The sequence below is a fragment of the Kogia breviceps genome, chromosome 3, assembly GCF_026419965.1.
Source record: "Kogia breviceps isolate mKogBre1 chromosome 3, mKogBre1 haplotype 1, whole genome shotgun sequence".
Taxonomy (NCBI): domain Eukaryota; kingdom Metazoa; phylum Chordata; class Mammalia; order Artiodactyla; family Physeteridae; genus Kogia; species Kogia breviceps.
The window spans coordinates 175,669,254-175,693,937 of NC_081312.1; the positions used below are offsets into that span (position 1 = coordinate 175,669,254).

At 43.5% G+C, this 24,684-nt stretch overlaps 1 long non-coding RNA gene across 2 annotated transcripts in view; it reads left to right on the plus strand.

Moving 5' to 3' along the window:
* LOC131753060 (uncharacterized) overlaps window positions 1-24,684 on the plus strand; it is a 51,273-nt gene that overhangs the window by 3,678 nt on the left and 22,911 nt on the right. The window contains exons 2-3 of one of the 2 annotated variants that reach the window (XR_010840055.1): window positions 739-844; window positions 6,279-6,336. This is a non-coding gene — a long non-coding RNA (uncharacterized lncRNA). Of the gene's footprint in view, window positions 1-738; window positions 845-6,278; window positions 6,337-24,684 lie in introns of those variants that run through there. The other variant, XR_010840056.1, reaches the window with a different exon arrangement.

The window sequence follows — 24,684 nt, forward strand, 5'->3', positions numbered from 1 at the left end:
TTATAAAGCTCTCAAGGAGATTCTAATGAAAGCTAGTTTGAGAAACAGTGCAGTGGGCAGCTCAAGCATCTGTCTAAGGCAGCTTTTCTCAAACTTCAGTGCTTCAGAATCACCTGAAAGGGCTTGTTAAAACACAGATTGCTAGGTCCTGCACCCTGAGTTTCTGATTCAGTAAATTAGGGGTTGGGGCAGAGAATTAACATTTCTAACAAGTTCCCCGGTGATGCTGGCTCTACTGCTGGTTCAGGGATTACACTTTCAGAACCATTGTCCTAGGACACCAAGGAAAACTGGGGCACCAAGAAGAAATGAGGGGGGAAAAAACCCCAGATGGATTGTATCTGATACTTCAAATGAAGCTTCTAAGTAACTATCATGGTGCAAATCAGAAACTTTCTGAGTTTCTTTATTTTATGGCTAGTATGATTTTTGATTTAGAGTTGTACTTGGGGAGATAGGACTCCCATAATTCTTTCTTTGCTAAAAGTGACTTCTAAAAGTCGTAAGCCCTACAGTTAAGTACCCGACAAGCCAATGCATCTCTTCATGTAAACCTTAGCTTTCACCCTTCCATGAGAATGTTTCCTTCACCAGATTTTCCCTGACCATAATGAGTCATAGCCCACCACAAAGCATTTACAGAGAGTAGCAAAGTAAAACGCGCATACACCCCCCCCCACACACACTTTTCCCAACAAAAAGCTGTAAGGCTGAAATAGTATTTATCTTGCCTTCCAGGTGATATGTGAATGTGTCTTGCACGTTCAACCTGTGACAGAGGACTTGACCCATGGAGGGCATGCAAATATTGCAAGAGGACCTGTCAGAGTTATGGAAATGAAAGGTACTTTTGCTTTTGAATAACTCTTCCATCTGTTTTTGCACTTTATCTTCTGTCTACCAGCACATGAGATATTTCTACTTTATATGGAGAAAATCAGGTGCAGGAAGCTTTTAAACTTGCCCAGAACCATACAGCTCATTTGATCTGAAGTGAGAGCTCTTTGCTCCCAAACTCTGCATTCTTGTCTCTAGAATATGCTGTCATTCAAATGCCAGAACACTGGATCTGAAGGAAGGAGGGAAAGAATCTGAGTTTTTTTTTTTTATCACGTAGGAGTGAAGTCTAAGAAAAACACCCTACATTTTTCAAGTCCATGTAAGTAACAGGGTTAATGTGTAGTTAGGAAGAACTTAGATGCAATTTATGATACCTTAGGGAAGAACAATCTGAAACGCGAGTAAGATGACAGCGTGGATGGACCTTGAGGGCAATATGTTAAGTGAAATAAGTTAGAAAGAGAAAGACAAATACTATATGATTTCACTTATATGTGGAATCTTTAAAAAACAAAGAAACAAACAAAAACCAACCTCATGGAAACAGAGAACAAATTGGTTGCCATTGGTGGAGGATGGGGGAGTGTGAGAAATGGATTAAGGAGATCAAAAGGTATAAACTTCCAGTTATAAAGTGTTTGTCAGGGGATGTAATGTACAGCATGGTGACCATAGTTAATTGTACTGTATTACGTATTTAACAGTTGCTAAATAGTAAATCTTTAAAGTTTTCATCGGAAGAAAAAAATTCTATACTGTGTGGTAATGGATGTTAACTAGATTTATTGTGGTGATCATTTCACAATATATACAAATATGGAATTATTATATTGTACATCTGAAACTAATGTAATTGCCAAATGTACCTCAATTAGAAAGAGAGAAGGAAAGAAAGAAAAAAAAGAAAAAAAGGAAGGGGGAGGGATGGAGGAAGGAAGGAAGGAAGGAAGGGGGGGAGTAAGAGAAGTAGAAAAGATTTAAGGTAAAACACTTGTGTAGTTAGCTTAATAGTCCTAGAGCCTGGAAGAAATTCTGATGGACCTTAAAAGAAAACAGGGCAGAAGACTCATTTTTTCAGTTAACTACTGTTGTGTTACAAGCCACCTCCAAATTTAGTGACTTAAACAAAGACCGTTTTACTTGCTCAGGATTCTTTGGGTTAGGAATTCAGGCAGGGCTCAGTGAGGATGGCTCTTCTCTGCTCCATTTCCTCTTGACTGGGGTGCCTCAGCTGGAGGATCCAGTGCGACCTCATCCACCTGTCTGGGCCTTGCCCCAGGGGTGGGGCACCTTGATTCTCCTCCACATGCTTCCTCTCTCTCTCTCTCTCTCTCCCTGCCATGTGGTCACACATCATTCAGTAGTCTAGCCCAAGCATTTTTACATGGTGGATGTCTTCCAAGGAGTGAAAGGGATTACACAGCATCAATTTCACTGTGTTCTGTTGGTCAAAGCAAGTCCAAGGGCCAGCATAGAGTCAAAAGATTGGGATTCCGCTCTTGATGGGAGAATGATACAGGCACATTGCAAAGGGGATGTGGTTCTGCTGATTGAAAGAAGCCAGACGCAAAAGAGTACATTATGTATGATTCTATTTATTTGAATTTCTGGAAAAGGTAAACTGATCTAGAGGAAAAGAAAGCAAATCACTGGTTGCCTGTGGCTGAAGGGTAGTGACAGCAAAAAAGCATGAGGGAATTTTGGGGATGATAGAAATGTTCTGTACCTTGATTGTGGTGGTGTATACACAGGGAACATTTGTCAAAATGTGTGCATTTTATTACAATTATTTGGTAAAGTATAGCAAAAAAGTAGGAGGTAGGAGGGACTGTGGGACCATCTTCAGAAATAATCTGCTGTATATAAAAGCTGAGATCTGAAGGAACCTCTGAAGATCATCTGATCCAGTGTCTTCACTTTACCGATAAGGAAAATGAGGCCCAGAAAGAGGAACTTACCAAAGGATACTCTGTTAGTGACAACATCAGGATTGCAACCCAGTCTTCTGACCACAGTCTTCCTCTAATCAGATTGGGGAAAAGGATTCCCCAGGCCTGTGTCCCACTGGGGCTCACTTAGACGTAAGCATGTCTTACAGTGGAGGCTGGACCATGAGAGCTGTCAGTATCCCTTTGTACTCCAGAAGTTTCCAGGAGTCTCCAGTGCTCAGATTTCTGCACTCTGTTCCTAGTTCTGAGAGACTATGGACAAGTTCCTGTAAGTCCTCTGTAAGTCAGCACCTGTAATAAAGATGAATGGAGCAATATTTATACATAGACGCGAACACTGTGTGGAAGAAATAAGAGAAGAGCAGCTTTGCCACAGCTAGATTTGTCTACTGTGCTGCCTCTGGGTTTTCTGTGAGGGTGCTGCCTGGGAAAGGGCAAGGAGGTCTGTGGAGCTAGAGAAATGTTATTACTCACTTAGGTCTTACTAAAGTAATAAACCCACCTTTTAGGCTCATAAGGTAAGAATTATCACTAGCTTTCATAAAGTGCTCCACAGAGTAAGATAAGGTTGCTGCCACTCATAGTAATATGCAAATGTTAGAACATATGTAGGGAATGTGAAACAACGAATACAGTTCATGCTCTACCTTTACTATACTGTCTTTACTCTGAAAAAATTATTTCAAACCTTGTCCAAAGTGTCTCAGACATTTATCAGATGTATCCAACTCCTTTGGATGCCAAAGAACCTTTCAAAAATTATCTGTGAGAGACGGCAGAATGCTGCGGCCTGACAAGATTTGTGGCTGGCACATAAGAGAGTAATGCCCTGCTGATCTTGAGCAATCACCCAGAGAACTCCGGACTTGAACTGTGGAGGGACTCTGAACTTTTTGCTAACCCTAAGTCACTTTTGGAACTAGTTACCGTAACACTAAAAATGAATGATTCAGCAAGGGAAGTGTTTTCAAGAGAACATCACTCTGATAGACTTCTGAAGCTTGGAGTTTTCTTCATTTTACTTTTAGGTTGTTGTCATTTCCCCATTTTTCTGTTACCTGTATCTTAAAAATTATTATACAGTAAGCATCTTATTAAGTGAAGGGACACTGATTTGCATCTTGAACTTGTGGTTTCTGTCTCAAAGCTGCTGTTTGAGAGGAGCCTGTTCTTTCACAGACTTGAAGGGCAGTTGCAGAATAACTCCACTGGCCTGACACTAATGCCAGGTGGAAAGTGATGCGTTTATGGAAATAATTCAAGCCAAAGAAATCTACTCTTGTTTGGATTACCCCAGCTGGACAGTACTTTGCTCCTGAATGGATTCCCCTTGGGTTAAGTTGGGTTAAAGAGGGCAAAACAATATGGGATATAAGGGAATCATCCCAGGGTTCTCTTAGAGTTTAACCTCAGCAATCCTATAAAACTTAGCTTGGTCTAGGCCAGGCATTCTCAACTAAAGACCTTTTTAAAAGTTACACTTTCACTCCATGGTTGCCATGTTTTGAAATATCTGGATTACCCAAAATGTAGTAACCCTTGTAGCTTTTACCAAGGTCCATGCACATTTTGGTAAAGTTTTTTTGATAGCACTGGGAACCATGGACAGATCACCGGTGCTACCGTAAGAGGAGCTCAGGAACCCGGCATGATAGGAAACTCACAAGGGCGATCAGCCAAGACTGCTGGGTCTTCTGTGTCCCTGCCAACCTGGCTCCCACTCCAGTGTCACCAGTGTTCCTCCGGAACCCATGGTGGTTTTAACCACCTCCTATTCACGCCATTGGTGAGGGAGGTGTTCGCACCCTAGAGTTATGGGGATGGCCAGACACACAACCCCTGACGCTGGACAGAAGAGATTGACCGCAGTTTATTGGTCACCTACACTCACAGCTGGGAGGGGGAGGACACTGCATGCAGGGCCACGTGCAGGTTGCACTCGAGGATGGAATGAACAACCGTGACTTGTGTGGGTAGGGCCGACTTCTTTGTAGCGTCAAGAGGGTGAAGTGCCCCCTGATTCCCATGGGAGGATGTGACTGGCTTATTTGAATTCTGAGGGCTGGCAGGGAACTGAAACCCACCACTCAGGGATTAGCACCTGGTCAATTTAATAAGGAGGGTTGTTTGGCTGGGGGACCTTATCCTCCGGAGCAGAGTGGGGAGGGGAACTTATGGTTAGGCCATTTGAGGTCTCCCGTTTTTCCCCAGATGTCAAGACATGCATAATATTGGGCCTTAATTTTAGGCCTTATGCCACAATAGCCAAGTCAGGACATTATATCTAGGCCACCATCTACAATGTCCTCTTATAACTGGGAGGGGGAAAAAAGGTGGAGTGAGGCAAAGGGTGCAAGCCAAATCTTTCTAGTTACTACTTCCAGTTAGTCACATAGCAAACGCTCACTGAATATCTGCACGTGCTGGCGCTAGACTAGGCCTTGAGGCTTACAGGTGAATGGAGCCCGGTCCTATTTTGAAAAAGTCAAATGGAGGAGAAACGGAGGACATGAGCAGATGGTCATACTGAGTGACAGATGCAGGAGCCACGATTTGTGCCTGTGCCGTGAGAGAACAGTGATGGGGGCAGGTCATCCGGGGACGAGGGACTGTGACCCCCGAGCTGGCCTTGAAGGATGAGTAGGGGTTTGCCAGTCAGAGACGGGAGAGATGGGGGCATCATATCAGAGGGACCAGCATGACCAAAGGTGGAAATGATCACGACATGGTAAAAATAAGTGACAAATAATCCCGCAAGCAGGGGGAGGGGTGGGTGTTGTTAGCATAGTGATTGGGGCAGGATTGACACAGCCTCAGAGAGTCAGCCTGGGATAGGCAGGAACATTGTACTGCGAGGGCCGCCCTGGAAGCTTCTGCTTCTGTCACCCTCCTTCCCCACATTTCCCTCCAGTCCTCTGTCTCTTGCAGGCACCTTGTCATGTTGCAGAATCAGATTCTGCCCTTATCTTACTGGGAGCGGGGCTGATGGGAGCAAGGTGAGAGGCGATGAGAGGAGTGGGCTAAGGGGGCCGGAATAAACTTCACTGTCCTGACCATCTCACCGAGGCCGCCTCTGAATACCTGTGTAGCGTGTTGCGCCAAAGGCCCCAGGCACAGGCCAGGCCAGCTGGGCGCTGCCCAGGCTGTGTCACGAGCGCTCAGATCCCCCGACCTCTCTCTCCTTCTGCTACTTTTGGCATCTTCTCCATGTCCTGCCCCTGCTCCCCTTGGCCGGGACGGTCAACTCTGTGCAAGCCACGGGCTCCTCTAGAGACTCAGGAGGTGGGAACCAAGCAGCTAGTTTTCCCGGAGCAGAAATAAGGTAGAGGGGATTAACGGTATTTTTATCCAGTTCAGGAGCTCTGCCATCAGCGGTCCTACTTTAGACGGATAGATCTGCAAGCTGTATTTACTTTCTTACACAATGTTCTGCTTTCACATGTGCTGATATCTTGGATTGGAAATTGCCTTCCCTTCATCTCTCCCTAGGTTCTCATCTGGAAAACTCCTACTCTTCTTTCAAAACCTGGTTCAAAAGTCATCTCCTTAAGAAGCCTCCCTCTGGCAAGCTAGTTTCTTCCTTCTGGCTCCCTTAGCAGCTATTTTACACTTTTTCAAAAACACTGAACACATTGATTATAATTCTGTTTGCATGCATTTTGTTCACTCTTATCTAAATTCCTGAGGCAGCTTTGTTTCCATAACAACCAGCCATGACAGACATGTACATAGTAGGTATTCGTAAAACTTAAATGAATAAAAAGCCTAAGAACACATTAGAATAAAAATCATACATATGGATCAAGCTTCCAACTACCAATTTATAGAAAATAGAGTACAGAAAAAGATGTTTTTCTTTTCCTGCCACACCAGGATATAATCAGCAAAATCCTGAGAGAAGAACCCCTTTAGGACAAACACCCCAGTTTCCTGGAAAATAAATTACAAAGGGGGAAAGAGAGTTGGAGGAGGACCAGTCATTTAAAAGAGACTTAGGAGACCCATCAAACAACTGCAAAGTATGGACTTTACTCAGATCTTGATTTTTAAAAAATATTAGATTATGACACGTAGGAAATTTGAACGTGGGACTTTTTTGTGTGTGTGTGTGCGGTACGCAGGCCTCTTGCTGCTGTGGCCTCTCCCGTTGCGGAGCACAGGCTCATCGGCCATGGCTCACGGGCCCAGCCGCTCCGCGGCACGTGGGATCTTCCCGGACCAGGGCACGAACCCGTGTCCCCTGCATTGGCAGGCGGACTCTCAACTACTGCGCCACCAGAGGAGCCCTGGATGTGGGACGTTTGATGCCTTTAAGGACTGATTGTTAATTGTTTCAGATGTGATAATGGTGATATGTTGATGTTTACTTTGAAAAGAAAGTAGTCATTATATTTTAGAGATAAGTTCTGAAATGTTTATGAGTGAAATTATATGTCTGGAATTTGCTTCAAAATAATATGAGAGGGAAGAAGTGGATGAGAGTGTGAATGGGGCAGGTTTGGCCATGGGGTTGACGGTTGTTGAAGCTGAGTGATGGGTGGACACAGAAAGAATCACCCTATACATATTTTTATGTATGCCTGAAATTGTTATTGCATTATTTAAAAACAATAGGGCTTCCCTGGTGGCACAGTGGTCGAGATTCCGCCTGCCGATGCAGGGGACGCGGGTTCGTGCCCCGGTCTGGGCAGATCCCACATGCCGCGGAGCGGCTGGGCCCGTGAGCCATGACCGCTGAGCCTGCGCGTCCAGAGCCTGTGCTCCGCAACGGGAGAGGCCACAACAGTGAGAGGCCCACATACCACAAAAAAAAAAAAAAAAAAAAAAAAGTCTTTAAAATTCTTGAATGTTTTGCATTTATACTTTGCTATATAGTAACTATTTACTGTACAGTAACATTCAAATAACAGAATTGAAATGATTACTCCACACCTCAGTGTGAAAAAAAATTTGTTTAATGTATGCGGTTAAACAATGTATGTGGTTTTATTGTGTATTTGTGCTAGAATATTTTCCAAAGGAACATCTTTATTTTTAAAAAATAAGTAGGGCTTCCCTGGTGGTGCAGTGGTTGAGAGTCCGCCTGCTGATGCAGGGGACACGGGTTCGTGCCCCGGTCCGGGAGGATCCCACATGCCGCGGAGCGGCTGGGCCCGTGAGCCATGGACGCTGATCCTGCATGTCCGGAGGCTGTGCTCTGCAACGGGAGAGACCACAGCAGTGAGAGGCCTGCGTACCGCCAAAAAACAACAAAAAAAAGTAAAGCCAGTTAGAAAGTAGAGGGCTTATATTGAGAACTTCACTTTCTTCTTTTTTTACAAATTTATTTTATTCAAGTATAGTTGATTTACAGTGTTGTATTAATTTCTGCTGTATAGCAAAGTGATTCAGTTACACATATCTATTCACTCTTTTTCATATTCTTTTCCATTATGGTTTATCACAAGATATTGAATATAGTTCCCTGTGTTATACAGTAGGACCTTGTTGTTTATCCATTCTATATATAATAGTTTGCATCTGCTAATCCCAAACTCCCAATCCATCCCTCCCCTGCTCCCCCTCCTGCTTGGCAACTAGATCTGTTCTCTATGTCTGTGAGTCTGTTTCTGTTTTGTAGATAAGTTCGTTTGTGTCATATTTTAGATTCCACACATAAGTGATATTGTATGGTATTTGTCTTTCTCTTTCTGACTTACTTCACTTAGATAATCTCTAGGTCCATCCATGTTGCTGCAAATGGCATTATTTCCTTTTTTATGGCTGAGTAGTATTCCATTGTATATATGTACCACATCTTCTTTATCTATTCATCTGTCGACGGACATTTAGTTGTTTCCTCATCTTGGCTATTGTGAATAGTGCCACTCTGAACGTAGGGGTGCATGTATATTTTTGAATTATAGTTTTCTCTGGATATATGCCCAGGAGTGGGATTGCTGGATTATATGGCAACTCGTATTTTTAGTTTTTTGAGGAACATTCATACTGTTTTCCATAGTGGCTGTACCAATTTATGTTCCCAACAGTGTAGGAGGGTTCCCTTTAGAAATTCACTTAGCCAGTTTTTGGGAACACATCTGTTTGTCAACATATATAGCTGAATCTATCAACTACTAAACTATATTATTTTAATATTTATTGCCAGTTGCAGACAGTTCTCAGGTGCAAAGCAAATTTGGAAAAATAGTTTGTAAGCACAATCTCCAACAACTTTAGCAATAAGTAGATTTTAAAGTTTGTTCACTTCCATAAAGTCCAAAGTTCTATAAGTTAAACAGTGAGTTTCCAAGGGTGCTTATCGGTGTGGATAAACAAGGTGTGGTGATACTCAGACGGGCAGTTTTTGAAAAAAAAAAAAAAAAAAAAAACCTTCATTGAGTCAGTTTGCACAATATTGGTTACTTAGAACATTTTATTATCTGTATCTTCAACATAATATTGCCTTCAATTTTTTTATGAGAAATATCTTCTGAAACTTAAATATTATAAATAAAAATTTGGATTTTTTTGGGGTCAGATTTGCCTAATGTAATCTGGGGATGAGGGGTCATTTTCCTACTCTCCCTCACCCTGTGAATTACGGACACTCAGTCAGTTGGTTCTTGGAGCCAGTGGTCGCCATTAAGTGTGTGTTTAGTTAACATAGCACTGTTATATGTAAAAGTTTAGTTTTTAAGTTAATTAAAAACATTCCTCAGTTTTTAATGTATCTTGAGATTTTTTTAAGGTGTATGTGAGTATTGCTGTGTATGACCAGGAAGCTTATTGAATGTCTACTGTGCCCCTAACATGGTCAGTTGCCTTGAAAAGTCACAACTCATTCATTTAAACTTCCCAGTATGCCTCAGGAAGAGTTTTATTATTTCCACTTTGCAAATGGGAAAAGTAAGACTCAGAGAGGCTAAGAGACTTGTCTAAGGTCACAGCTTGTAAGCAGTGCAGGGTGTCGAGTGTTGGCTACCCTGGTTTGTACTCTTCTGCCCTGTGCCCCGTTTAATTGTCTTCTCCTCAAGGTTGTGAGCCCCTCGAGAGCAGTCTTTCATTAGTCTAAACAGGGAGGTGGAATTTTAATAAATATTTGTTAGATGATCTCAGCAAGTCATCCAAATGTCAACACCATACAGCTGTAACCTCCTTAGTCCAGGAGCTGGGGTTCTTGGCCCATATGTTCCAAGCTGGTCTTTGGCACTGTGTATGATTATACAATAACCACCTAAGGAAAATGTTTGAGACTATACCTGGAAGCTTAAACCTACATAAAGAAAAAGTGTGAAAAGGAATGATTCCAAAGAATAGGGTCCAGGTTGAAAAACACTGAGGTTTAAATTTGGAAAATGACAAATCGACCAGAAAGGTTGATACAGTTTGGTCTTCACTCTATAGTTTTACTTCAGAACAAGTAGAGAAATTAACAACCTATGGAAGAAAATTCCTAGAACCCTGGGATCACGTCAGTACACCTGATGGTTCTGGAAGACAGGATTTTCAGAGGTAAAAATACAATAGATCACTCCCTGAACTCCCTTCCTCAGCCTGTGGGTGTCTACCTGACTTCCCTTGGCCAAGAAGGAATATTTCCCTAATGTGGCCTTATCTATGGTATCAGTGCAGCCTCATCAGAAATGAGGCACTTAACTCAAACTGCCTATGCTTTAACAAATGTGACAGTTAATTTTGTGTGTCACCTTCATTGGCCATGGGTTGCCCAGACACTTGGTTAAACATTATTCTGGGTGTGTCTGTGAGGGTGTTTCTAGATGGGATTCACATTTGAATTGGTACACCGAGTAAAGCAGATGGCCCTTCCAGTATGAGAGAGCCTCGTCCTCCATTGAAGGCCTGAATAGAACATAAAGGGAAAGGGTGTAGAGAGAACTTTCTCTCTTTCTGTCTTTGAGTTGGAACATTGGTCTTCTGTCTTTGGACTTGGACTCAGAGTGGAATTATACCATGGGCTCTCCTGAGTGTCCAGCTTGCAGCCTGCATACCTTGGGACTTTTTAGCCTCCATAATTGTGTAAGCCAGTTAGTTATAATAAATCTCTGTCTCTGTCTCTTTTTCTCTCTCTGTCTCACTCTGTATATATCACATTGGTTCTGTTTATCCTGGAAAACCCAGGACCAATAGAACAGGTGAGATGTTAAATAATAGCTAATAATACCACCACCATTTATTGCATGCCAGTGTCTGCCAGGGGCAGTACTAAACATTTTACACAAGTTATCTCATGTAATCTTTAAGGAACCAAATGAAGAAACTAAGGTTCAGGGAGTTGTGACTTTTCAGCTAGAAGTTTCAAAACTGGGTCTGTCGAACTCTAGAGCCCAGGCCTTTTCTTGCAGTTGTGATGCTGGGTGAGGATGGCCAGCAGTGCCATGAAAGTGGATTTGTGTTTAACGAGCTCTTGTGGCAAAAGTTTGTAAGCATTCAAAGTTACTGAGGAAGCTGTGCCCTAGAAAGAAGTAGAGAAAACCGTGAAGGTGACAGGCCTAGGAAAGGAGGCCTGGCCCAAGGCCCCCAAGGAGCTCTTGAGCAGTATTTAACATTCAGAATACAAAGCCAAAAAGTAAACTAACTTTAAGGTGGAGTCTGCATTTTCAAAGAAAGGAGACTCACTTTCAAGAAAGGGGCAAACTGAGTAGTTGAAACTATTGGAAAATTTGCCCTGCTGTTTCTAGCACCTGCTCTTCTATGTCTAGACTTCCTGCCTCAGTTCCTCCCTGTGCTGTGATAGCTCAGCACAGGTAGCAGAGTTGCTCTTCCAAAGAATCGAGGTTATTGTAGGCTCTTTGAGGGCAGGTCCTGGGGTCTCGATGAGACTCCGATCTGGGAGATTCTAAGCAAATATTTGCCAACTGTCCCAGGGATCAGAGCATGCTGAATGAGAACTAGGGCCACCTTCATTATCCTCTTTTTCCCGTTGCCATGGAATGTGTGGGACAAGGGCAGCCATCTTGCTGTGCCAGTTCCTTTCTCATTCCTACTGCAAATGGACTGACTTGGCCTGGTGTGAGGACATGCTTAGCTTTCCCCAGTATCGTAATTCATAAGGTTCTTTAATTTTTTTCTTTTTTTAAAACGTCCAGTGGGAGAATGGCTAAAATGAAAAAGGTATATGATAGCAAGAGTTGGTGAGGACGTGGAGCAACTGGAATAATCATACTCTGCTGGTGGGAGTATAAAGTACTGCAGCCACTTTGGAAAACTCAGAGTACCTAGTAAAGCTAAACACATACATGCCCTCTACCCTAAGGCCCAGCAATTCCACTCCTAGGCGTATAGACCAACAGAAGCGTGTACACAGGTACTAGGATCCTCACAGCAACGTGTATTAGCCTCAAACTAGAAACATGTGGGCTTCCCTGGTGGCGCAGTGGTTGAGAGTCCGCCTGCCGATGCAGGGGACACGGGTTCGTGCCCCGGTCCGGGAAGATCCCACGTGCCGCGGAGCGGCTGGGCCTGTGAGCCGTGTCCGGAGCCTGTGCTCCGCAACGGGAGAGGCCACAGCAGTGGGAGGCCCGTGTACCGCAAAAAAAAAAAAAAAAAAAAAAAAAAAAAAAAAAAAAAAAAAGAAAAAAAAAACTAGAAACATGTCCATCTACAGTAGAATGGATAAGTAAATCATGGCATTTTTATGCAAGGGAATACTACAGGGCAATGACAGGAAGAAACTACAACTACGTGCGACTGTATGTGTGAATCTCACGTGTTGGACAAAAGAAGCCGGGTGCAAGAGAATCCATACTCTGTGATTCCATTTCTAGAACAGTAAGATGTTTACATTAAAATATGAAAACATTTCCTAAAGATAAACTAGCCTGTGGCCTTACGACTGCGGATCCTAGTTACGTGGTGTGTGTGTGTGGGGGGGGGGGTCACTGGGCGCGGCGGGGCTCGCGGGTGCTGGGAATGCTCTGCTGCTTGATAAAGTCGCTCGTTGCATGGCTTTATACACTTTGTGAAAATTCGTCAAGCTGTGCACTTATGATTGGTCCACTTTTCTCTATGTGTGTTATATGTCAATGCAATTTACCAAAAAAAAAAAAGATGTGCAGTGAATTATTTGAAACTTCTCTACTAAAGAAAGTCTTTTAAATTGTGGGTTAACCCTGACATTGTTTCTTCAGAAGAAGTGAACTCAATTGACATTGTTCCTTCACAAGAAGTGAACTCAATTCTGAACTCTTGTATCATTTATAATATACAAATATCATTATGCTTTGTGTTACTAGCAATGATTAGTCTCAAGAATGTTCTGTAAAATAGTAGTTTTCTATTTAGAAAGAAGCCCATTTGCCAACACTTACGTAGGAATCATTTAATGAGAAGCATATGAGTTTCATCTAGTCTGAAACTGCTTTTACATCTTCTGTTTCCATAGAACAAAACTGATTGCCACTTTTTAAAAAAATGAATTTATTTTATTTAATTTATTTTTGGCTGCATTGGGTCTTCATTGCCACGTGCGAGTTCTTCTCTAGTTGCGGTGAGCGGGGGCTACTCTTCGTTGTGGTGTGTGGGCCTCTCATTGCAGTGGCTTCTCTTGTTGCGGAGCACGGGTTCTAGGCGCGCAGGCTTCAGTAGTTGTGACTCGCGGGCTCTAGAGCGCAGGCTCGGTAGTTGTGGCACACGGGCTTAGTTGCTCCGCGGCATGTGGGATCTTCCCGGACCAGGGCTGGAACCCTGGATTCTTAACCACCGCACCACCAGGGAAGCCCCTGATTGCCGGTTTTTTAAGGAACAGTAAGTAGGTCAATTTCTGAAGGCCAGTAGCTGATAATGTCTAACCCATTAGTTTGCTAATAAAATCAAACACAGGAAATCCAAAAATTCTTGGCATCAGAGTGAACTTACAATATAAGACTTCTTAAAACCACCAGTACACTGATATCAAAAGTGTTCCCTGACACTGTGAGTCTAGGGAAGCAAATACACATTCCAGTATTCATCCCGATGTCAGGTGCCTCACAGGGGCTCAAAGGGAGCTGTGACTACGTGTAATATAGATTCTGTAATGCTTTAAATTCAGACTCTGACAATACACTGTTGCGTGGTTAAAATCAATATGGTAAGTGTTAAGTGAAAAATGGCCAAGTGGCATTTAAAATTTAAAAAACAGAGATAGCACTCAAATCCAACCCATTAAAATGTTCTTCCTTTCCTGAAAACTTGCAGGTGAACAAATGGTGAATCTGTTTTCAGAAGCTGATTTATTTCTTCCCAGGCCTTGCACTTACGTCCCTCTCCTTGGATATTTTGTTGAGTGGAGAAGTCACCTTAAAACTCAAGGTCCCAAGCCAGCTTTTCAAAAGGGTCTCTTTTAAAGCCCAGTGTTTCCAGAAGCACCCCCAGCATGTTCCTTCTATCGTAACAGTAGTCGTAGTGGTGGTAGTAATGACAACAGCAACAATAACAGCTAACATTTATATAATGATTTCTGTGTGCTGGGGACTTGTCTTAGTCAGTTAGGGCTGCTGCAACAGGATACCATGGAGTGGGTGGTTTAAACATCAAGGATTTATTTCTCACAGTTCTGGAGTCTGGGAAGTCCAAGATCAAGGTCTAGTGAGATGCCACTTCCTGGTGTGCAGACAGCTGACTTCTCCTTGTATCCTCATGCGTCGGGGAGCAGAGAGAGAGAAAGCAAACTCTTCGTGTCTCTTCTTACATGGGCACTAATTCCACTCATGAGGGCTCTACCTTCAAAACCTAATCATCTCCCAAAGGCCCCCTTGTAATACCATCACACTGGAGGTTAGGACCTCAACATATGGCTTTTGGGGGGCTACAAACAGAACTGTTGTAGGTGTTTTCTATGTATTAAACCATTTAATCCTGCCAGCAACACAGTAAAGCAACTATTAAACCATCATCCTCATTGTTCCATTTTGTAGGGGAGAAAACTGAGGCACAGAAAGGGGAGGGGACTTGTCCAAGACTGTGTAGCTAGTAGGGGAAGGAGTCAGGATTCTGGCTCTGGATGGTGATTCTCAACGTTGACTGCATGATGGATTCACCTGGAGACCTTTTTAAACTCTGATGCCTGGGCCTCAGCTGCAGGGTCCCCACCCCATGCCCCGCCCCGATACCAGATCCTAATTTAACTTTTCAGGGATTTAAAAAATATTCCTTGGGCAATTCTAGTGAGTGGCCAGGGTTGGGCCTCTGGTCTGGGGCCCGGCATCTTAGCATCCTCCTATGCAGTCATGAAAAACTCTTGAGGAGACACTGTACCTTGGTTCCTGTGATTTTCCCCTTTGGGCGCAAATTGGTTAAAAGTCAATGGAAGGACAAATCTTGTGAATGAAATAATGACAACCCATGGGCATCAGCCAGCCAAAAGGTTTTAGGCAAGTGCCTCAGGACTTAGTTTTTTCATCTGCAAAGCAAAGGTTTTGACATGAATAATTTCCTGCTTCCTTCCAGTCCTATGAGTCTATGAATGAAATCAATATATTAAACCCTTGATTATCCATGAGTGGAAGATCCACAGAAAGTGTTTAATCTGAGGACTGGCTTCCTTCAGTCAACCTTCTTATCAACTGGTGTACGCCCAGGAATGCATATCAATTTGATTTGTGGCCTAAGCAGAACATAATGAGGAAGGAAAGAATCATGTGTGTTTGCGTGTGTGTACATGTGAAAACCATGCAAAAGATAAATTAAATGATTTGGAGGGATTATCTGCTGTTTTGGATTATCCACATCATTGCCCCCTCCAAGAGCGTTGATAATTGAAAGTTGCCTGTAGACTGATTGCTGACAGCTGAAGGGTCCATGTTGCCAAGGAAGCTATGGCTGTAAGCCAAATAGCAACCTGATTAATTATCCTTTTATTTGTGCCGTCCCAGCGCTCCATCCTCTTCCCTCACCAGAGTGGTGTCCAGTTTCAGGAGCTTGGAAGAGAATGGTAAGCCCCCCCCCCCCAAATGAACAGCCCCTCTTTCCTGAGGCAGAAAGTACTATAGAGAGATTTCTCATCCCTCCCCAGGTCCTTTGCTCACTGCCCCACTTGCTGACTCTACCTAAGGTAATAATTAAATCAAGGACCAATAATTAAATCATTGGTCCAGTCACACTGGCTTTCCACATGGAGGATTTCAGCAAAATGCTCTCTGTTTTTCAATATGATGCATATGGAGTTTGCCCAAAATAGTACAACGGAGGCTCCAAGATAAGAACAAACTGCCATGGCTAAGAGACTAAACCTTATCCCCACTAGCTCTATGCTGACTGGACTTAAGTAATTATCCTCAGGGTTTTAGCTTGGAGTGACACACAGAATTCTGACTGCCTGTTCTAAAACCAGTTTTAAACGACTGGCTTTCGCAAGGGTATTAAATAGGCATTGAGCTTATGACTGCAGGGCAGAGCGTTGATGGCAGGAGGGTATGGTCTCTTCTTACCAGCTGCGGAAAGAGCCCGGCAACAGAGGCGAGCCCGTGTGTGTTTCTCCACAGCCTGGGCTAATATCAGGGCTGAGGGGCACTTCTCACCACGGCAATCGGTGGATTCCAAAGGCTTTCCCCTTGGAAAAGGGCTCAGTCAGCAGCGCCCTCAGCACAGAGTCCTCCAGTCCCCGAGAAGCCACTTTCTGATTTGTACTGCGCGTGCCCACCAGGGGCCAGCGCTATGCCGGTCAGCCAGGGCTTCCCTCCCGGGTGGCCTCTGGGAGGTGTCAACTTACCTCTGGGGAACAAGACCCAGGAAGAGGGTGGCTCTACCCAGCACCAGAGCCTTTCCCGGCCAGCCGCTTTCCTTGTGATGATGCATCAGGTAGACCTCAGGCGTCTGCGCCATCTGAGGCCCAATGGTGGAGATTATTTCACTGAGGACCAGTCTGATTTTGCACAGATTTTAAACAAATCTTTTAAGAGTAGGGTCCTATCCTGGGGGCAGCTGGAGGGGGACAGATTTCCTCTTCGAACGTGAGCTTTGAAGTGCACTCTGCTGGCGCTCTTGCTCTGGGCTTTTCAGGAACACAGTTGTACATTGATCTGGGAGTTTCTCCTAATGGGCTGGAAAACACAGCTTTCCTGTGGGGGTGGCTCAATGAAGCAGCTATTTTAAAAACCAGCGGAGGCCCACACAGAGATCCCCTCCAGTGAGGTCGTTCCAGACACTTCCTGAGGTCAACAAAAAGAAGCTGAGCCTGTGTTTCTATTAGTGGAATAGACAAGTTCTCAGATACTTGGACACTGATTTAGGCATAGATTTGTGTTTAAAGCACATGAACACATTACTCTGGTATCTAAGCCATGTAGATAAGTTGATTTCACTATCTATACTTGTCTATATATGTAACTTATTAGCTTGTCTTAATGCCTTTCTTCCAAAGAACAATTTATTTAGTCTTTAGAAAACACATCGATTTTTAAGTAATAATATCATTTTATAAAATAACTTTAGCTTAGTCTAAAATTGTTTTGCTTCTCTGCACATTCCATAGATTTACTGGGGTAAACTGATCTTCTCTTTATCTGTTCACTAAATTACTTTATGACTTTACCTATTGCCCTAAGAATATTTGTTGATAAATATGGAGACCTTTTACATTTTGCTAGTCATCAAAGGAATGTAAACTAAAACTCGAAGGTAATGATTTTCCCCATCAAAGAGTCATCATAGCAAGGAAACTAACATTGCCACTTATTGCTGGTGTGACATCCACGAGGAATGTATCCCGACACAGAATTACTTTTAAATGGGAGGGAAAGTTTTATGTACAAGTTACTCAGCACTACTCTATTTTATAATAATAAAAGAAAAAGTTGAAAACAATCTAAATATCTGATTAAAGGGGACTCATGGAATGACTGGCCATATTGCAATGAAAAATGCCTCTAATGAAGAACAGTGAAAATGTTCATGATATACAGCTAAACGAAAAGTCAGGCCATAACACAGAGTATAGACAGCCCCAACTATGTTGGAAAAAAAAAAAACTATGTATAAAATGTGTTTCTCTTTCACCTCCTTCCTTCACTGGCTGCTAAGGGCCTTCAGAAAAAGCCCTGAAATTTGCAGCAGTTTTCAGCTGGGCCCAGCCTCGCCTCTACTCCCACACTGCTTCCCTCAGCACAGCCTGCTCTCCAGTGCATCCTGCCTCCAGGCCTTTGCATGTGATGTTCTCTTGCCTAGAAAGTGCTTCTCTCTTCCCCATCTCAGTGCATTCCCCAGTCCTCCTTGACAAGTGTTTTCTGTGCTATATGTTGATTTTTTAAGGTCTTGCCTTCTGGTCTAATTTCTCCTGTGCTTTCATTTTATGCATATTCATCCAGGTACTTAAGAAGAGGAAAGCTTCTAGGAGGCATGTGATTTTTGTATCATATTTACTAAACATACCCTGAAGTACATTTCATGAGCAAACCTAAGAGTTACAGATGCCCAGATCTCTCTCTCTCTCTCTCTCTTTTTTTATTGGAGTACAGTTGATTTACAATGTTGTGTTAATTTCAGGTGTACAGCAAAGTGATTCAGTTATACATATACATATATCCATTCTTTTTCAGATTCTTTCCCATATAAGTTATTACAGATTATTGAGTAGAGTTCCCTGTGCTATACAATAGGTCCTTGTTGGTTATCTACTTTATATATAGTAGTGGGTATATGTTGATCCCAAACTCCTAATTTATCCCTCCCCCACACCTTTCCCCTTTGGTAACCATAAGTTTGTTTTCTATGTCTGTGAGTCTGTTTCTGTTTTGTAAATAAGTTCATTTGTATCATTTTTTTGGATCCCACATATGTGATATCGTATGATATTTGTCTTTGTCTGACTTACTTAGTGTGATAATTTCTAGGTCCATCCATGTTGCTGCAAATGGCATTATTTCATTCTTTTTACGGCTGAGCACTATTCCATTGTAGATATATACCACATCTTCTTTATTCATTCATCTGTCGATGGACATTTAGGTTGTTTCAATGTCTTCGCTACTGTGAATAGTGCTGCTGTGAACATAGGGGTGCATGTATCTTTTTGAATTACGGTTTTCTCCAGATATATTCCCAGGAATGGGATTGCAGGATCATATGGTAGCTCTGTTTTCAAGATACCCAGATCTGTTGCTGCAGGTCCCAGGGAAACTTGCAATCAGTGCTCGCTGATCCAGCCAAAAGTGGAATAAAGTTGTGTCTGAAAAGTCTTAACTCATGTTGCATGACAAACTCGTATTTGCGACTTAGATGCACTGGTAGTAGCAGGACCAGCGATCCTGTGAGGAAAGGGACTTGGAAGTGATGCAGCCCATGAGGAGCGTGCACTTGGGACATCGCCCCAGTCCCCTAAGCTCTGCCCTGGGCCTGGTGCTCAATGTTTATCCCTACTGGGACCCTGGCTCATACTGAACAGACAAGTCCAAGGTTGGTGGGAAGGAAAATACAGCAAGTCTCTATCTGTCATTCTAGACAACACATAATAAAAATCAAATGCTATATAAATCTTTCATGATTAGACACATACAGGTCAGGAGGCAGGGCAGGATGCATAATGGCAACTACAGAACGTCCCTCAATATTCTTTCTGATAATACAAAATCAGTTCACATCAAATACACTTAAAATAACCAGTTCACCCAATACTATTTGATATGGCTGACCAGAGCTGCAGTTGAATCTTAATGTGGTTCATGAGTATATTCAGCAGTTTCTTAAACCTCTTCGTATAATCACAGTGCTTTATTGTTGAAATTACTAGGTTTTGTGATACAACTATATCAGATTCATAATTAAAACGCTATTGTCTATTAATGTCACCACAGCATTTCCCCAAGTAGACACTTAAAAAAAAATCCTACACACTTTCAAGGATGAATGAACTCCTCTTTTAGGAGAGATCCCTCCCTACACATGCTTTATTTATTAATATTAATATTTATTAATATGACCAATCTAGAGAAGAATAAAGTATTAAGGGAATGAACACTAATGAGGCCTAGAGCACAAAATTAAACATAGCCATCACTTTGCCTAAACTGTGAAATAGTCCCTCCGGACTTCCCGCCTCTCCCGTGGTTTGGCCATGGTATTGATTCTAAGGCTCATCAAACAATGTTGTCAGTCATCATAGAGAAAATATAAAGCTGTAATGAAAGTTTTTTTTTACAGAAGGTTCCAGTATGGTCAGAATAGCTTATCTTATGCCCTACTCTGTGGCTTAGGGATGGATGAGGAGTCTGGTCCCCACCTGCTCCCCACAGGGCTCTGGGACAGGAGGGGGTTTCCACACGTTTGCCATAACTGGCCAAGCACAGAGGGGCCAGCTGGCAAGCAAGAGTGAGGCAGGAGTGGACCTGGGTCTAGAGGGCAGTGGAAAAGAGCCGGGGGATACTCTGCCCTCCACGGACTAGGTGGCCCCAAATCGAAAAGGGACTTTGGGGTGTACTGCTCTTGGAAGGCAATGGTGCATTTTCCCCAGGAAGCTAAGCATTGGTGCCTAGGGGCTCCCAGCCTAAAAAAAAAACAACAGATTTTTGGGTTTCCGGCAAACCAGGCATCGCCCTTAAAGGCTCATCCTATTCTCACATTCTTGTATAAACTGTTTTGCCCCCTCTGGTTTAATTTTCGTGAAAATCTGTAAACTGAAATTGGCTCGAGCAGAGGCATCCAGCCTGTTACACCAAGTACTCTTTTTAGTGTCCTCAGTCACAGGAAAAAAAGAAGGAGTCATTCATTGGTTTTCCACGTTTTAGGTTCAGAGCACCTGATCAGCAGGCAGAACAAATATTATCCAAAATGACTGATGTTGTTCTAGCCAAATGCCATGGCCATGGCATTTTAATCAGACACGGGTTTCTTACAGCAGGTCCATGTTGAAGGCTGTTGGACTTTGGGAGATATTTTTAAAAGTCTGAGGACTCCTTTCAGTGTCATGAAGACTCTCGACAAGCTGGGGCCTGGTGTGTTGGACAGAAGAGAACCTGGGAAGCAGAGAGCCCGGAGCAGGCTGATGTAGACGCTCCTGGGGCTGAGGGCTGTAACACGCTTCCGGTGGCCTTGGTGGAGCGGGAGGCAGAAGTTCACACAGTGCAGAGCAGGTCTGTTTCCAGGGTCGGGGGAGCTCTCCCAGAGCAAGCGAGGTGCTCCAGGGACACAGAGGTTAAACAACAACAACACAGGTAGATATTTTGAAAGCTTTCTGAAAAGCTTAAAAAAGAAGGAGGAGGAGAAGAAGAAGGAAAGGAAGAAAGAAAGACCCCAAGGAGAGAATATATGATCAAGTGTGCCCTTCAGAACACAGGTGACAGCCACGGTTTGCAGAAGGGGAGGACCATTTCCACTGGGGAAGTCGGCATTGTTGAGCAGATGCCATGTGCCAGGCACTGTGCTGGATGCTTTATGGGGCTGGGTTTTTCCAATAGCATAGTGGGGGTCACACACATCATTCTCTTGCCTGTGCCCCTGGACTCACGGCCGAATGCCCGCATGAAGGGTACTGTCACCTGAACAACAGCCACGGCCGCATCAACTACAGCAACGTGGACAGAAACAGGCAGTGTTACTGAGAGCTTGACCAAGATCAGGCTCAGGATTATCTTTTTACATGGATCAATTAGTTCAGCCCTGAGGACATCCCGATTACAGAGGCACTATTATGATAATCCCCAATTTACAGCTGGAGAAACCGAGACTCCGTGACTTCACAAAGAGACCACAAAGAGAGAGAGAAGGATATCTGGGACCCAAATCCCAAGTCTGTGTGGCTTCAGAGCCCTTGCTTATCATAATTAGAGTGGATGATCAGAGGGGATAAAAATGAAGAGCTGCTTCACTAAAGTTTCCACGGAACCCAGAGAGCAAAAAAAGCAGTGTCAGCGGCTGTGGAGGTGGAGGCACACTTAACACAGAGCCTCAGGGAGCCACGTGTGGTCTGAGCTGGCTCTGCAGCTCCCAGCGTCCACCGTGTCCAGCCACCCATGACAGCCCGCTGTGAGGGCAGAAGAGAAGGAAAGTTGTACAACTGACGCGGGAACCAAGAGAGAGAACTTCCGCTTTGCCCAGCCCTCCCTCCCCCATCCCCAAGTCCTGGAAGTGTTTGGGAGGATTCTGGGGGTCTGAGGGGAGGGCTGGGGCCCCTGCTGAGTGAGTGATACTGTGTTTTGAGAAATAGGAGATTTCGACTGTTGACTGGACACTGTTTTTACCCCCAAACCGGTGGCCCTGGGAAGTCAGTCCTGCATTTACAGCGCGTGAATAGTTTGTTTGGCTGGTGGGTCTTGTATCTTTTTCACATCTATATAGGTATTTTCTGAGTTGGAGTTCAAGCTTCTTTCATGCAAAGGCTTCCCCTTCTTTGTACAGGGTTTTGCAAAGTATTGCATGAATTCCAACGTTTTGTCTGTTTTCTATCATGATGGCAAATATGACTAAGAGAGAGGAATCTTCTTCACAAAGCTCTTTAGTTCCAGATGACCCTCTCCTTAGCAAATCCTTGGTATATTTTTCCTAGAAATGAGGGAGGTGTTCCACTGCTATTTTTAAATAATTGGGTTGAGTATGTTCACAGTGTGTTAGTTCCTTTGTCTAATATGGACACAGATTTAGTGGGCTTGAGGCCCATCTAGACCATTATTTGCCATTTGACTGCCTGGCCATCAAGCAGATTACTTTATGATCTGATTGGATTGTTATAGACTTAACCTAAGTAGCAAGAGGAGCCCGAAAGATGATGGCTCTCAACAGGCTCTCGTGTCACTGCTCTAGGACTTACAGTGGATCCCTAGTTGCCCTTTGGATTCACCGGAGACTTTGGTCCCCACTCTCCCTCACGCAGGCTCCCCTGCCATGTGTACTACATTTCATGCCTCAGCCCCTCTCTGCTCTGGGGCCTCTGCCCCACGGGGAGCTCTCAGGAGACTGTGTCTCCCTTCCCACAGCCAGCAGGCTGCGGTAACTAAATGAAGACATGCTCAATCAATTTGTAATTAACATACCATTCAAAGGCTTGACAAGCATCACGCATTCTGAAAACCAAAGACAGGATTGGGAAGGACTGTTTTCAAGAGTGAAAAGAAAAAAAAAAAAAAAAGACTTTAAGGACTGTTTACATTTGTCAGCATTTCTACGTGAAATAATAATAATAATTTTTAAAAAACGGAGAACAGAAGCAGCCTCTTGAAAAACAGCCTGTTCAAAACCACAGAGCTATATTAAAATACACACCAGCACAGACGTTCTATCACTTTAAAAATGTTTTGAATGCCTGATGCCAAGCAGGATGCCGGGGGTTTCTTGCAGCCAGCACCAAGTGTTGAGGAAACATCAAAAAACGAAAAACAAAAAACAAAAAACAAACCCTCCGTGTTGACTCAGCCAAAATAAACATTTCATTACTCCCATAATAAAGATGACTTCTCGATTGAGTAGATGAAATTCCAGTTAGCTAGCTTTCCAGGTTGTGTGTGTAGGCAGTTTTTAGAGACACAGCATAATAACATGCACGATAAAGTATTGAATTCGATTGGCTGGAGGGAGATTGAAGGAGAAAGACAGCACTGTTAGAGTGATAGGCCCTAGTAGGGAATTTGATGGATGCTTGAATCCATCCAGGACTAGTGTGCCCTGTACGGGTGCTTTACTAACAATGCCCAGAAACTTAAAAATAAACGAATTGTTGAAAATGTGAGGAGACTCTTTCCAAGGAACATGCTAAAAACCTCAGGGTGGTTTTTGGAATTTTTAAGAAAGAAAGAGGCGGGGGGAAGGCAGGAAGGAAGGAAGAGAGGAAGGAAGGAAGGGAGGAAGGAAGGAAATAGGGAAGGAGAGAAGAAAAAGGGGAAAAAACAATGATTTAAGTGGCTTTGTAGTCCCCCCCCCCATTCTCATGAGTAGCAATCACCCATACATTCTTCAGGGCTTTCCCTCATATTTCATCTTGTTTCATTCCCATCTCAACCTTGAGGGAACCATTTTTTTAGCAGGGAAATGAGCACACAGAGGTTATATGACTTGACCACGTTGATGCGGCCAACAGATTGAGGAGTGGGAACCATAGTCAATCTCTTCAATGAGCAAAGCCAAGAGGGCCCTTTCTGTATTGTAGAATGAACCCTCCTGCCCCTTGCCTGGTGTCCCTCTGTCTTTGTGTTGCTGTTCAGGTCACATATGGAATGATTTAGAGAAAGTCTTCTGAGGGCAGGGCCATGGACTTAATGATGACCATAGATCCTGGCCACACGATGGTTTCCTTGTGATTCTAAAAGTGCATAGTGTGCCTCTATGGAAACAGAATCCCGTGTGCAGGAAGTTGGGATTGGGCTTGGATTCTTATTGACCCAGCTGCACATGTTGGGAAAGGGCATAAAAGGAAAGGAACTGATGTTCACTGATGGTCTGTTTTCCTATGGAGAACTCATTGCTTTCAACCAGTGGCCCTCACCTGAACTACTCCACATGATGTCCAGTTGACAGAGTGAGAATTTAGGTGGCTTCTTCCAAGAGTCTGCACCAGAGGCTCCTCATCCCCTAATTTTCTGGGCTCAAAACTCTGTTGGCCTCTATACTCCTCAATCCCTTATGGCAGGTGGGGGATGGAGACTCTTAGAGGGTATGGGGGTGGCTAGGAGGGGTCTTTGGAATGCGTTTCTCTCTCCAATATTCAGATCATCCCCTGGAGAAAACCTGCTGCCATTTTGACTCTGCAATCATTTAATGTGGTGAAAAGTTGCCATAGCAACATGATTTCTGCATCAGGTTGACATAAATTCATGCTTGCCTGGTGTGAAAAGAAAAATTGAGCATTCGATCTCCACCAGAGTACTTATACATAGGAGCAGATAGAAGCTACAAATCCTGACTTTATTATTATTATTTTTTAAAAAATTAATATGGGTTTGAACATATGCAAAAGTAGAGGCAAATCTAACAAAGCTTCACGTGTCTATTGCCA